The sequence below is a fragment of the Lucilia sericata genome, unplaced genomic scaffold (assembly GCF_015586225.1).
Source record: "Lucilia sericata isolate MDLA Ls3-8-SP2 unplaced genomic scaffold, ASM1558622v1 Contig000066F_arrow, whole genome shotgun sequence".
NCBI classification, from domain to species: domain Eukaryota; kingdom Metazoa; phylum Arthropoda; class Insecta; order Diptera; family Calliphoridae; genus Lucilia; species Lucilia sericata.
In genome coordinates, this window is record NW_023994100.1 from 50,334 (window position 1) to 64,040 (window position 13,707).

Here is a 13,707-nt window from a genome sequence, read left to right on the forward strand (position 1 = left end):
GAAAGGTTCGAAAGTTTAAAGTGGTCGAAATGTCTTTGGAATGACTCTTTTTTTAGATAGGGGGTAAGACCCAACGTGGTTTGTAATATATACAACATACAATAAGCCATTAAAAGCAGAACTACCATTTAACAGACTGTTACAGAACGTACCAAATTTAACAAATGTGTTTGAAAAATGAATGGCAACAATGATGAATTATAAAACTTATATAATTTTGTACGGATCCTTGTACCAAAAACTATGAGTATGAAAAAAAATAAAATCATGATTTTTTTCGATGTTTTCAGAAATTTTAAAATTTTATTATTGCACCGAATTTTTCGTTATCAATACTAAACTAGATAAGTATATAATTAAAATTTTGGGTAGAGTTCATTAATTTGAACGTGTTTTACATAGAAAGACGAACAGAAGTATGAATGGACATACGGACATAGCTTTGGAAAATTTATGTACGTAGAAGGTAGAGAAATTACAAGAATGCTAAATTGTATAACCATTTAATTTGTTTTTTTAAATTTAATTATTAATGACAAAAACAATTTAAATCGACTGAGAATCGAACCGGCGATGTTCAGTTTTTTGATTCTCTGTTCCATCCACAACATTACTTCATTATTTCATTCTTCCTTAACTAAGTATTTAATATTTTTCATATACAAATACAATTTTCTGACGTTGAACTGCAACTGAGAGATTGTATATTAAAATCCTGTTTTGTTTGGACTGTTTTGATTTATTTTTTTGCATAAAACAAAATAACTTTTTAACTACCTATGTATGTGTTATAAGAAATTGTAGACCGATTTCGATTTTCAACACAGTGGATCCCCGTACTAAAAACTATTGTTCAATTCACAATCAATTTGTATATTGTACCTACTAAAGTGTAGTAACAGTGATTGTGAACATGTCTTTGCAGCAAGTCATAAGTTTATGTTCTCAACGAAAAAAAACAATCAAAACAAACATACATAATAGAGTCAAAAAATAAAAAAACAGGAATATTTAATTAAAATAACAAATTAATTTCTTTGAAATTAAAAGTCTTTTATTTTCATTATTCCACATTTTAAACTAATAAATAAACAGTTTTTAATAAAATTTAACTTTTTTTCAAATAAGTTAAAGAGTTTTTTTATCGTGCTTTCAACCCCAATTTTTAAATAAATTTACTGTAATGTATTGATGGTGGGGAAACTAGTTCCTATGCGCATTTCGCCGGTTGCTAAACCAGCTCATCAGGAAACCTTTCCCTATATTTTAGGAAAACTAGAAATGTTTTATGAAAGAATTATTTTAAACTCTATAAGAATTCAAAACGCATCTTTCACAAAACATTAAAGTTTTGACAAAACACCAACAATAACAGTGAGTTTATTTTTTTCTTACATTCCTTTCTACACTTGGCTGGTTGTTTTCCAATTCAAAATGCAGTTGTAAGGGGAAAAAAATAAAAACAAAATAAACTACTTCTATTTTGTTGTTTATACAAACATTTGAAAATAAAAAAAAAAAAATAAAAATCCCGAAATTAATTTTTAAGTAAAAAAAAGTTCCCGTGCATTTAAAACTGAATACCCTATTCTGTTGTTGCCGGGTTCAATGATGTATTAATCATAAATAACCGTCTGTTAATAATTGTCATATTCCAAAAAATTTAAAATTTTTAGGTTTTTCATTAATATAAATAAAATGAACGCATAATTTTGCACACCACTTGGCTTTAAAAGCCCTTTCAAATGATACCACATATTGTATATTTTGTTAAATAAAATACAGTAAAAAGGACTTTTTTGAAACCGGTCCAGCTCACGAACAGCCACCAATAGACTAGAAATTTTTTGGGAACCATTATAAAACAAAACAAAGTGTTTTTGAAGCTGGGTAAAATATTGAATTGAACATGAAAAATCGTGTCCCCTTATATACATACGTACATACATACACATATATCGATATTAATTTCAGCTTCTGGGTGATTTTCCGAAGATGCTCTTTTATGGAAGAATATAATTGAATATTTATAGTTTTTGTTATTTTTTATAAAAAAATTTGTCACAAAAACGTTGTTGCACAGGAAATAAATATATAAATAAACAAGTAAGAAAGTATAGTAGGGCGTGACCGACCATATGATACCCTACACCAGTTATGAATATTAAATGTGATTTTTTTCATAATAAAGCATTTATCTTCTATTACCTTGTTCCGATACATTTAAGTAATTTATGGATGAAAAACTAATTTTCTGAATGAGGCTTTACAGGGGGGCTAGGGGCAAATATGGACCAAGTCCGATACAATTTTGTAATTATATTTATATTTACATAATTTTTTATTTTGCTGAATTTCATCGCGATATTTGTGTTTATAAGTTAATTTTGGACATTCAAGGGTCAAATTAGGCCCGATCTCTATGAAATTTGGCAAAGTGTATGGGGGCTAGGTGAAATAATGGACCGATTTTAACCATTTTCAATAGGCTTCGTCCTTGGGCAGAAAAATGAGTGTGTGCCAAATTTCATCCAATTACCTTGCGCACAAGGTTTACATGGACAGCCTGCCAGACGGACAGACGGGCGGACAGACGGACATAGCTTAATTGACTCAGAAAACGATTCTAAGCCGATTGGTATACTTTAAGGTGGGTATAGGACGAATATTTTTGTATGTTACAAACATCAGCACAAACCCAATATACGCTCCCCACTAAAGTGGTGTAGGGTATAAAAATATTGAAAATTCCTTAAATAGGTTTTTAATAAATCTTGATGAATAGATGTCGGAAAAATATTAATGAGAATGATATACTCTGATCCATAAGATTGTAATTCTGGATAAATACAATTTTTTGAAATTTATCTTTTTATATTTTTTTAAAAAACGTCCCAAAAAATTCCTAAAAATATGGTAAGAAGTATTCTCTAATAAACCCAGCAGTTCGACAAAGAGTCAATGCATACGTAAAAGACAGTCATATACACTAATGTGTATCCATATGGTTGACCCTAATTTCTATGTAATGGGTTATTCATTACCAACGTACTCTTAGTAAACGAGAGCGAAGACAATCGTCACTTTACTGTACCCTAGGTAAACGAGTGAGGGGACACTTAAAAATTGTTTTTTTCCATTGTACTTCAGAATGTAGATATTTTGCACATCTATTGGAGACACTATTATCACTTTTCACTAAAGTTTAACCATCTAGTTGTACCCTATTTGAAAGTTTTTGGTCATTCGTCACGAATGTACTCTTCGTAATCTAGAGCGAAGACAGCCGCCAGTTTGCTGTACACCAAGTAAGCAAGAGAGTGGACAGTCGTCACTTTACTGTCCCCCCAGTAAAAGAGAGAGGAGACACTTGAAAAAACTTAAGAATTGAATGTGAAGAGAAAAAGAAAAAACATGATCAGTTTTGTCTGAGCGCAAAGACAATGAACAGCTATTCTATTTCATCACTTTTTAACCCATTCGTTCCCACTGTACTCGCTTGGGTACAAAAAAACAACCGCTCTTATAATGCTAGATTATCCATATTACTAAGTTTTTTGTAAAATTTGATTTTTGGAACATTACTTTAGGATCTAAAGAGTAAATGTACCGAATTATAAAGTCATAAAAACATAACGGTAAATTTTAAATAATTTCTTGTCAACAGAGTTTTTCAATTTTTCGATTTTTCGCCCCTTTCATTGCAATTTGATGTCAAACTCATTCATTTTGAGTTGAATGGATTAGAATTTTACAGAAAAATAAATTAAACATATCAGCCCATTAGGATTTTTTTTAAAAAATAATTAAGAATTAGTTTTTAAGTTAATTTTTATAAGCTTAAATATTGATGTACTCGCTTGGGTACAATGGGACTACCCATGCCTTTTTTTTCATATATCTTAATTATCTGTATTTCCAAATATTGCCAAGAAATTGGTAAAAAAGGAATGGATAAATACTGTTAATTACTGGAGGATCTACCAGACAACACTTTTGGTGAATGGGAAGTGTATGACAGTAGTGTCAGTGAAGAATACATTCCATAAATTTAAATTTATTGATTTTAAGATGGTCGGGATCTAATGGGTTAAGTTATTTGATTTTGTTTTAGTTGACTTTAAGAAGTTGTTTAAGGAAGTTCTCGCGAAAAATTTTGTTGTCTGAATTTTAAAATAGAAATTTTTGAAGTAAATTAAAAAATAGTAAAAGTTATGAAATTTAAATAAGAAATATTTACAATTTGTAAAAGTGAATTTATTAAAGATGAGATTAAAACAAAAATTTTTAGCAGAAATCAGGGAAAAATTAATTTTTCCTTCATATAACAAATTTTATTCTTTCAGAGTCATTTATGTGTAACAATAAATTTCGAAAAAGTCGGATTTTAAAATTAAAAATATTTTTAGAGTTAAACTTTGACGTACCGATTATTTAACCCTACTGCAGTACCTGTCCATTGGACTATCTACTTGGGGACACTTGAAAGTAACTAGTAAAAGAGCTAGTAATGTGACTGACTCCCAAGATCACATTTCGAGATTACCATCCATTGACTACTTTTGACTACCTCATGACATGACATTGAGATAAGGCTTAAGTCAATTATGGACACATCCCTTTCGGATTAACAGAATATTAATTTTTAAAAACAAAATATTTTTTCCCAACTTTTTAACCATGAACATATACACATCAATTATAAAATTCGGTAGAGAGATTTTGGCTTGTAAGAAACTTACTTTCAAAGCTATACTCGCATTTTTAAGCCCGTAATGTGCGTTCAAGTCATTTTCTGAAGGGGGCCTTATATGGGGGGTAGGGTCAAGTATGGACCGATTCTCATAAAATTAGGTAGAGAGATTTGTGCTCGTAAGAAACTTACGTATATGTCGCTGTACTCGTATTTTTAAGCCAGTATGGAGCGTTAATGTCATTTTCTGAAGGGGCCTTATATGGGGGGTACAGTCAGTTGTGGACCGATCTTCATAAAATTTGGTAGAGAGATTTTAACTCATAAGTAACTTACTTATATTGAATTTCTGCACTAGACTCGTATTTTTAAGCGAGTAATGGGCGTTAAAGTAATTTTTTGGAGGGGACCATATATGAGGGGTAGGGTCATTTATGGACCGATTCTCATAAAATGTTATTTATTGTTATAACAGTTATGGCTGTTAAAGCTGTTTCTGGGGGGTCCAATTGTATGGGGGCTATGCAAAAACGTTGACCGATATTCCCCATTTTCAATACCAACAAACCTTACCTATAAGAAATATTTGTGGAAAATTTCAACTCTCTAGCTCTTTCCGTTCGTGCTTTCAACAGACAGACGGACAGACATGGCTAGATCGTCTTAGAATTTAATAAAGACCCAGAATATACATATATACTTTTGATGATGGGTATAAAAACCTGATATGATAAGAAATTCTAATGCCAGATTCAAATTTTAAGTAGCAATCCTTCATTTCGACTTTTACAATTTTTTGTTGGCCTGTGTTATTAAAAAATCAGTATAAATTAAACTTTTTATACAGCATTTTTCATATGTATGGATAAGAAAAATTCGATAAAATCTCTGAAATATTAGTTAAAAAATAAAACAAATCAAAAAGGAACTACTTTTTTCTCCTGATTGTTAAATATTAGTGTGTTCTGATGGATCAGATACACAGTCACTTTAAGTAAATTAAATTTTCCAGTAGCTCGGGACTTAATGTCTGATAATTTTTAGCAAATTTTTGTTAATGAACAGACATTCTATTTTGTAATAAAATTTCTTAATTTAAAGTTTAATTTTTAAACTTTTAAATAATAAATCCCAAATTGATTACAACAAAATTAAGGACGATTGACCTGTTAAAAGCGGAATTGAAATCTAAGTCGGGATCAACCTTTTGGCGGGATGTCTGGTCACGTTAATTATATTACATAACCACGAATATTTAGAGGGGGTAACTCAAGCACCATTTTTTGTGAGTCGGTCTAATGTACATACATTTGTATTTGAGGTATATGAAATTGTGGACCGATTTTTAACAAAGTTGATACCTACATTAAGAATTATATGTCTGAGAAAATTCATCAATTTATCTGCAGAAGTTTTTGTAAAAAATATGTGAAAAGCTAAATTTTTTCGTGGTTGTCTCATTACTCTGAACCTATTACCGATCTTGCGGAATTTCAATACAAAATTGTTTGGGATAACAATGAATATTTTGAGTGAATTTCATTAAGTTTGTCTGTATAAAACACGCTCACGTTGTTTTATACAGACAGACAGACGGACACATATAAAGCGATTCAGAATTTCATAAGAACCAAGAATATACAATCCCGCTCACTTAAATATGTTCACTGTTTTGTTTACATTCAAATTAATTTTTTGCAAAAAATAATGGACTAATTAGTAATATTAAAATTTTAAATCATAACATGATGTCTTAGGTATCACTACTGATACAAAAATTAGCGCAATACCTAATAGCGGATTTTTAATAATTTTTTTCTAACATACTACTTTTTTTAGCTATATTTTTTTGGCTCACTTGATTAGGTTCAATCAAAATAAAATCAGTTTGCTGCTGGCAGTGAGTTAAATCCATTTATATTCTAGTGGCTGTGAATATAGACAATATATTTTTTTAACAAATAGGTTGCGGTAAGCCATTAACTATAGAATAAAATTACAAAATCCAACCGTTTTTGGAAACTGTCTAAAATCACAGGAATTTGGCAAAAAAAAAATTGGGCAAATTCAGAATGTTATTTTCAATTTTATAAAAACACAATTTGAATATTAAAAAACATAAATGGAACTACATATAGAGTCAAAACAAAAGCGGACAGAAGAGATTTCATAAAATTTGCCTCCAAGTCAAGTGATTCTGTAGCAAAAATTAGGGAAAAATTGGGTGTTACAGCAAGCCTAGCTACAGTAAAACGAATTGTAAGAAGGGCCAAGGCTTTAGAGATATTAAAAAATTAATAAAAGCCACTTCAATTGCCACTCGTAAAGAGAAATCCTCTTCAGTTTGCACGTGAACACATGGTTATAAAAAGCTATATCAACATCTTGTTTTTTCGGATGAAAAAATGTTTAATTTAGAAGGTCCAGATATATATAAATCTTATTTTTATGATTTTTGAAAGGAAGAGCTCTACTTGAGTAGAGCTGTTTAGGATGTTGGATGTAGTGGGGGGCAATTTCGTATTATGAAACATGTGAGCTTAAATTTCTTTCATATAGTACGAATTGTAATAATTGTAATGCCATACTGGAAACAGCTTTTTTCACATTTTCGGATATCTTTTAACTATTGCCGTGGATATTTCAAAAATATCCATACCGCCAGGGCTGTAAAAGGGTAAAAATTTTGGAGTGGCCTCCATAATCTTCTCACCTATTTATTATTGAAAAGGTTTCGGATATTCCTTCTCGTAATGTGTATAGGTCAGGCAAACAGTATGAAACAAAAGAAGCCTAAATTGAAGGAACTAAAGAGGCTTGAACCGAAATTTCCTTGCCATTACTTAATAATCTTTGTAACTCTTTATCACCTCGAATTTTCGGAGTTATATCAAGTAACGGCGGATATGTTCCTTAGTAAATCTTTTCTAAAACCTTGTAAAAATGTTTATAAAAATAAAAAAGTTTTATGAAAATTGCAATTTGTTGTTGTTTTTGTCAATAAAGATGACGAACCTATTCAAATGAGCCAAAAAAAAATAATGTTCAAAAACGTAGTATTTAAAAAAAAAAAAAAAATATTAAAAATCGGTTATTAAGTATGGCACTAATAATTGTCTATATAGTGATATATAAAACATCATGGTATTAATTAAAATTTTAATATAACCAATTAGTCCATTATTTTTTGTAAAAAATTAATTTGAATGTAAACAAAACAGTGAACCTATTTAAGTGAGCTGGAGTGTATATACTTTGTTAATTTCAGATGAATATTTTTCAGTGTTACAAACGGAACGACAAACTTATATATACCCTCTATTACCACTGATGGTGGTGGAGGGTACAAAAATAGTTTTCGAATGTTTTTTCAGGCAAATTAATTGTTTGTTGTGAGAACGGTTGCAAATGAATATTTGAAAATTTCTAAATATCTATCTTTTTAAATATTATGTATAAACGTGAGCATTTTGAAAGCATATATTTCATATAATTAAATGCTCTTTATTTATATATTTCTATAGCCATAATTACATATTTTGGAAAAGAATCCGATATATCAGAAGTCGCGCATATAATATGACGTCTAATTAAAAAATCGTCTATGGGTGAAATGTACATAGCTACAGTCAAGCCATGAACCCTGATATATTATATGTTACAATCGGACTTAAAATGGCAACATAATATATAGCAAGTTAGAGTGCTATATTCGACCGAGCCGAATCTTAAAAACCCTCCACCAGCTACTTTTATATTAATACTTCTTTAATTGATCAAATATTTGTAGAAATAAGTTTTCTCATGTCTTACATAGAAAAACCAAAAGATTTAAACAGCTTAAATCTGTTACAATTGTAAGATTTATTGAACATTACAAACGCCATTTTCTTTTATATTTTTAAAGCGCCCTCAGATATGATTTAGCGGTAATTAATAATTTGTGTGAAAGATTTAAGGAAATTCAAAATTTCGGGGCAAGATATGACCAATTATGGACCGATCCTAAAAAAATCTTTAAGTAACATTTCTGTATCTATAAGCTATATTTCAGTCAAATTTTTTATCTATATCGTAATTTAGTAATAAGTAATGTGTGTTTAAGTAATTTTCATAAGGGAAACTTATATGGGACGATCGCACCCATATTATGAACCGATCGTAAAAAAACTTAAAATATAATTTTTGTATACAAAACTAATATTTGTGCAAAATTTTGTATCAATAGCTTTACTTGGTAATGAGTAATGTGCGTTTAAGAGATTTTTGTAAGAGGACCTTGTATGTGAGCTATGACCAATTATGGTCCGATCCTAAAAAATTCCGCAGTAACATTAATGTATATAAAGCAGTGTTGCCCATACACATATTGTAACACATTCATTTGTATTGGTAAAGCAGCAGAGAACAAAATTAAAAGCTCTCGTGTAAAAAAAATGTACGATGATATATTTGCATAGTTTTTGTGAAAATTACATCAGAATGTGTAAAAAATGCTTATTTTTTGGGGTTGTTTTAAATTTTGATTCATATTTTTCCTTGATGTGAACCGATTTTGCTCATTTTCAATACCAATACTGCCAAGGATAATAGGGAATATTCTGGCCAAATTTCAATAATTTATTTCACTTCCTTTTTACGTGAGCGTGTTTTACACAGACAGACGGAAGGACGGACGAACATAGCTAAATCGACTCAGAATTTCATAAGGACCAAGAATATATATATTTTGTTGGGTCTCAAATGTATATTTCTTGGTGTTGAACACGGAATGACAAAGTTATATATACCCTCTATCACCACTCATGGTGGTGGAGGGCATATAAAAGAAAAAAGGCGGTTTTTATAGGTGTGACAAAATAATATTTTTTATATTTTTGGAAATATTATTAACAAATATTTTATCATAGGAGGTGACCGACTCAACTTTTTTTCTCTTAGAGACCAACCCGCTCTAATGTTCATATCTTAAAAACTGTACATTCATTTTCTTATTTTTTATCAGTTTTGTGTTCATCTTGTTAATGCACATCCCGAAATATTTATAAGACCGAAATTATTTTTGTCATAAGTCGGGAATTATTGGGGCAATTATCGAATAATTTCGCAAGGATATTTGTTGTACTAATGTACATTTTTGAGGTATGAAAAAATTAGGTACTTAAATTTTATATCCGTTGTTAAAGTCGTAAAAAAATAAGTTTTTTTTGGAAAAATTTACTGCTTATTGTACTTCTTTTTAATAAAGAGACTATTAACTTGTATTTAATCATATTTTTATTAAAAAAATACGATGAAGATATAATTTTTATAAATAAAACTGTTGACATTACCGTACGGGGTAAAATATTGAAAAAATTAAAAAAATCATAGCAGAGTGTTATATTTATTGTTCTTTAATATTTATAATGTATTATATTTGTCATCGTACAGTACATATATGAAAAGATTTTAAAGAAATTTGTTAGAAATTTCTTTATCCGTTTTTACCATTTTATTTCTGGAATATCATTTCATTAATTGGATTTTTAAGAAAAAAATCCTGTTTGTAGTCAGTAACTCAAAATAACTGTTAACTAGTTTTCTTTTCGAATCAAAGAATTTGCAACAAAATGGCATCGATTTGTTGTTGTATATTTTGTTATAAATGCATAAATTGTATATTTTTAAATTGCATATATTTTGCATATTTCTAACATTTTTATGGCATATTTAGCATATATTATAATTTTTCATTGTGTTTTTTGAAATACCATATTTAACCCTACCCTCCATATAAAGAATCCTTCAGAAAATCAGTTTTTGAACTATTTTCTATTAAGAAAAATATCAACAACGTCGTCAATAGCTAACGGATTATTAAAAAAGTTGTGTTTTACTCATGACGAGACATAGTTTTCTATTACATTTATATATTGTACGTTTCCTATACAAAATAATTTCAAAAAACATCTTCAAACTTGGAAAACGGTGCAAAACTAAAATCAAATATATGATTTCTGATGAAACTTTAAATCGGTTGAGATTCAACTATGTTACTGACTTATAACTGCTTAAAGGTACGAAAACCCGGATTTTTACCCGTAACTCAAGATTTTGGAGGTGTTTGGCAAATTTCAAAAACATACTCTTGTTCTACTCGGATCCACCTTACAGAAAAATAATATCACTTCCCAGGTATTTCAATGTTCGCTTATTTTGTCTCACTGTGATATCTATCTAATCTAAACTCCTTTGGGCAATTTTTGCTAGGACCAATAGGTGAAAAGTTACACTCTGTATGACCAAAATGTCCAACTTTACCTCCTCTACCTCCAGCAGTTCTTTACCGATGTGTGTAGCTACTATCCAATTGTACTAACATTGGTGCAAATTTCATCCAAATCGATTTTTTGAGTTGGGTCACTTGACACGAAAGTGCCTATATGTATGTTTATTATTTAAAAGTGTTCCTTAGGCTTTATAATTATTGTAATTCTCGATATCGTGATTCTGTTGGTATTAGAGTACATCAAGAACCTATATATTTGTTGTCCAAAACTTAAGTTATAAATATCTATAAAAATGTACTTAAAGAAAAATTAGTGATAACAAATAAAGTTCACAGGGAAATATCTTTTTGGTACATATTTTCCAAATTTTTAGTGCTTATTTTCCCATTTTACAGTGCATAAAAATCCTTGCTTGATAATGACAAATTATTCCTAAAACAAGCTTTCGCTAGCTTTTTTTAGGAATTTCTTGAAAAAATTTTTTATTTTTCTAAAAGTGGGCGCTGAATCTCCCAACTTTTTGATATTAAAGACCATCTAATATGATATTCAAATTAAGTTTGATACCAAATATTTTAGTTCAGATTTGTAGAAAAACTTCAAACACAACATTCTACATCAATTCGCTTCAAATTGACCCCTTAGATCACTTATCGGAATAACAATAACCTTATTTATAATAGATCTGACCTAGAGAAGTAAAAATTACATCAGATACAACTATACAATCTATTTCATAACAATAAGTACAAAAACCCATAAAGTTTTCCAAAAAACTAAGTTTTTTCAAAGATTTTAACAATATCTTACGTTTGGTCTTATAATTATTTCGTTTGAATATAAAATTTAAATACCGTTATTTTTAATGTGGAATAACGGAACTTATTTTTTTCATACCACAAAAATGTACATTAGTACATCCTTGCCAATTATTCGATAATTAAACTTCTAATAGTGAAATTATGTTGTATTTTAACGTCAAATGAAAGACTGTAAAATATATTCAATTTTTTTGAGGGTAAGAGCCCGCGCATCGCTGCCAAAGTTTGTAAATGCGTTTATAAGGGAGAAAATGGCTCTCTTTGGAGTTTTTTCACAAAATGAGGCTTTAAGCAATAATTATTGCACCATTTTATAGCAAAAACGTAATGTATTGTCTTTCCAAAAAGATAGAAACTCAAAATTGGTTAAAAAAGTTTTGAGTTATTAAAATTTCGCGCGAGAATTTTGTGATTTGAAGACACATAAAAGTGAATATAGAAAATTTTTCTGTCTGTTTTTAGAAGGTTAATGATTTTTAATTTCGGGAATTTTATCAGAAATAACATTCCATGGACTCGGAAATAATAATCGCAATTTACTTCATTATAATTATAATAATATCATTTTTACTTACAAAAATTGACTTTTTCTCGAAAACTTTCAACTTCACATCGCAAGTAAAAAAACTCGGTAAAACTGTGAGAGGTATTGAGCTCATTCTTTTTGTGTTTAATTCTTATATATATCCTTTAATTTTTCAAAATTTTACTTAAAAAAATTGCCTTTTTCTCGAAATTCTTCAACTTCACGTCGCAAGTACGGTAAAACTGTGAGAGGTATTGAGCTCATTATTTTTGTGTTTAATTCTTATATATATCCTTTAATTTTTTAAAATCCATTTAACAAAATTTTAAAATGGAGTTTTGAAGGTGCTGTTAAAATAATGGCCTTTTTTTGACCACAGACTAAACTGAGTAAGGGTTATCCAATTTTAACAAAAATTCGTACTAGCACATTTATGAATCTTATAAAGATAAACATACTACTTTTTTGGAAAATTTTTCAAAACTAAAAAAAGTTTTCTTATATTTACTTTTATGTGTCTTCAGAATCATAAAATTCTCGGGCGAAATTTTAATAACTCAAAACTTTTTTAACCAATTTTGAATTTTTCTATTTTTTTGGAAAGACAATTTTGTATACATTACGATTTTGCTATAAAATGGTGTAATAATTAATACTTAAAGCCTTATTTTTTGAAAAAAAAAACTCCAAAAAGTGCAATTTTTTCCCATATAAACGCATTTACAAACTTTGGCGGCGATGCGCGGGCTCTTAACCTCAAAATAATTGAATAATATTTTACAGTCTTCCATTTGACGTTAAAATACAACATAATTTCACTATTAGAAGTTGATCCGAGAGAAAAGCCTATTTTCGACCCACCCTAGTGTATACATACAATATGAATTTAACATAAATTTGATGTTTTAAAAAATTTTGTAAAATTTGTATGAAAGTGAACACTTTTTTCTTCTATTAAAATTAAACTTTGAGATAGCATATTAACAAAATTTTTTTGTTAATAGCGCAAAAATTACTTTTATGGTTTTAAGTTTATAGCAGACGTGGATAATGCCTTGCCGTAAAAAAAACACTTTGATTTTAAATTGAGTTAGCACTTTTTGAAGATAAGGTGCCGATATACATATAAATACTATTTATGAATAATATATAAAATTTCCTTTAAATAATTTTTATTTTTCCTTTATTAATGAATAAGTTGATTACTTCTACATCAATTTAAATGCAAGTTTTTGTTAAAAATTAAATGAAAATTAAGTAGTCGGTTATTGCAACAAGATATTTCAAAATAGTGTTGTTTGTGACTTTTCAAATAAAAATTATTTAAAAATAAATGAATTGTGTTGATGAAATTGGTAATTAATATGGCAATTGCTTTTAAATAATTTGTTTCTA

At 28.9% G+C, this 13,707-nt stretch overlaps 1 protein-coding gene across 3 annotated transcripts in view; it reads right to left on the reverse strand.

The window, feature by feature from the left end:
- Positions 1–13,707, reverse strand: part of LOC119616296 (zinc finger protein 608) — a 426,494-nt gene that overhangs the window by 25,237 nt on the left and 387,550 nt on the right. The window lies entirely within an intron of this gene.